Raw genomic sequence first — 2,651 nt, forward strand, 5'->3', positions numbered from 1 at the left:
TAGGCCCAAAACGTCAGCCTTTCTGCTCCTCTGATGCTGCTTGGCCTGCTGTGTTCATCCAGCTCCACACCTTGTTATCTCAGATTCTCCAGCATCTGCAGTTCCTACTATCTCCATTTTTATCCTTACGTTTTTTTTAGGTTTCACTGAAATGGGATGAGTCATCATGAGCTATGGGTATAGCACCCAACAAATGACAGCGCCAACAATACTCAAGAAACTTGACACCATCCAAGACAAAGCAGTCCGCTTGATTGGCATTACATCCACAGACATTAAACTCCTCTGCCTCTGATGCCCACTGGCAACAGTGTACACCATCTCCAAAATGCACAGCAAAAATTCATCAAGACTCCTCAGACATCACCTTCTAAACCCACAACTACTACCATTTTGAAGGATAAGGACAGCAGATACATGGCAACACCATCACCTGCAGTTTCTCCTCCAAGTCCCTCACTCTTCAGTGTTGGAAATATATCACCTTTCTTTCAGTGTCACTGGGTCAAAATACTGGGACTATCTTCCTACTGGAATTGTGAGTGCTCCTATATCAAGGGGATCACCGCAGTTCAAGAAGGCAGCTCACCACCATGTTCTCAAGGGTAATTAGGAAATAGGAAAAAGGAGATAAATTCTGGCCCAGCTGGCAATTCCCACATCTCATGAATGAATATAGTAAAAATCATGAAAATGGCATTTTGAGGAAATCCAGCAATTTTGGAAGCTTTGATGTTCCTCTTTGTCAGCTGTTTGGGAGCTCTGTTAATAATATAAACTGAGCATCTTACCCCAGATTGGGGGAAAATTAAATAGCATCTGGAGTGAGAGAGTACTGGGAAAGGATGTTGGCGTCTCAAAGTCATCCCACCTCCTTCTGGCTTTCCACAGGTCAAATTCCAAATCCTGTGATGAACGGTGGCACAGTGGTTAGCACTGCTGCCTCACAGTGCCAAGGACCTGGGTTCAATTCCATCCTTGGGCAACTGTCTGTGTGGAGTTTGCACATTTTCTCTGTGTCTGTGTGGGTTTCCTCCGGGTGCTCCAGTTTCCTCCCACAGTCCATAGATGTGCATGCTAGGTGGATTGGCCATGCTAAATTTCCCATAGTGTTCAGGGATGTGTAGGTTATAGGGGTAGTAGGAACTGCAGATGCTGGAGAATCCGAGACAACAAGGTGCAGGGCTGGATGAACACAGCAGGCCAAGCAGCATCATAGGAGCAGAGAGGCTGACGTTTCGGGCCTAGACCCTTCATCAGAAAAAAGGTTATAGGGGGATGGGTCTGGGTGGGATGCTCTGAAGGTCAGTGTGGACTTGTTGGGCCAGAGGGCCTGGTTCAACACTGTAGAAATTCTGTGAACCATGAAGGCAAATGATTAAAAAAAGCAATTAATACAATTTTTAACAAGTCCCTTATTTATGAACAGTGCACAGTTTAAATACCCCATCTGCACAGGGTCACCGAGTTGCACACATAATGGAAACACCTGACAGATAAGCTGGGAAGCCTTTGATCAGTCACTCTGCAGAGCTCTGACCATGACCAGCTGAGATGCTTGCTGTTCAAAGAATTGTTCTCTCAAGGAGTGCATCACTGCTTGGCTGGTGATTGCCATCTCCTCGGAAGGTACTTATCTGTCTCTTCCTTCCCTCATCCTTGGCTATACTTCCCAGCTGTCAGCCTTCACCTCAGCTAGTGTGGTGTCACCTCCATTCGAGGGCAAGACCAGAAGTTATACTACTGTCAACAGCATCAGCAGCAAGCAAGAGGAGCAACAGCTTGTGCCTTGTCTTCAGGAACATGCCCACTCCACAGAGTAACCAGGAGGATACCAAGATTCATCCAGAAGAAGGCAAGATGCCTGGCACAGACTCTGCATTCAGGGGGTTGGCTCTCTCCCCAGGTCTGCATACTAATGCATCAGGAGATTCAAACTGTCACAGCACATTACAGCTGTTACCTGCAGCCTCCTGGATCAAGGTCTGCCATTGGAGCGGCTAAGTATATTATGCAGTGTCAATGGCCAGTACAATGACTATCGCTGAACCTTGCATATTTCCTCCATCCCCTGCCTCTTGCTATTAATAAAGAGATGTTAACTGACTGTAGTGACATGTGTGGAGACACTCAGTAAGTACTCCACATACTCAGCCATTGGAGGAGTTTATGTGTCACAATTTATTATGTTTGGATAAAGCGTTGCCCCTAAGAAAATGAGTCCCCTTCACAATGTGGATTTGCATACATTTTGGATTATGTTTATTTGCATTTAATCCAATGAATTTGCTGGTGGTGGCCTTTTTACTGCAAACCAAACAATGTTCTGGGAGATACTACATGAAAATATACTGCTAAAAAGCTTCTGCACTGTACAGCAGCTTAACAGTTTTGTATATAAATTTTAGTTGATTAACTTAGGAGCAGAGGAACAGGGGAGGCTATTCATTCCCACCAGTCTTATTCACCATTTAATTAGATTGTGGACGATCTAGACGTTAATTTCATTTATCTGCTCTAATTACGTATCCTGCAAAATCATTGTCATAAAAACCCATAAGGTTCACATCGTCCTCTAAAGAAGGCAATCTGCCATCCTTATCTGATCTGACTTACATGTGACTCCAGACCCAACAAATTCACAGAATTGT

The 2,651-nt window shown here is 44.7% G+C and overlaps 1 long non-coding RNA gene across 1 annotated transcript in view; it reads left to right on the forward strand.

The window, feature by feature from the left end:
• The window catches only part of LOC125486088, a 5,080-nt gene extending 4,215 nt beyond the window's left edge, over positions 1-865 (forward strand). The window contains exon 3 of the long non-coding RNA XR_007264775.1: positions 141-865. This is a non-coding gene — a long non-coding RNA (uncharacterized LOC125486088). The remainder of the gene's footprint in view (positions 1-140) is intronic.
• The last annotated feature ends 1,786 nt before the right edge of the window (positions 866-2,651 follow it).

This window comes from Rhincodon typus, chromosome 25 (assembly GCF_021869965.1).
Source record: "Rhincodon typus isolate 14 chromosome 25, sRhiTyp1.1, whole genome shotgun sequence".
Taxonomy (NCBI): Eukaryota; Metazoa; Chordata; class Chondrichthyes; order Orectolobiformes; family Rhincodontidae; genus Rhincodon; species Rhincodon typus.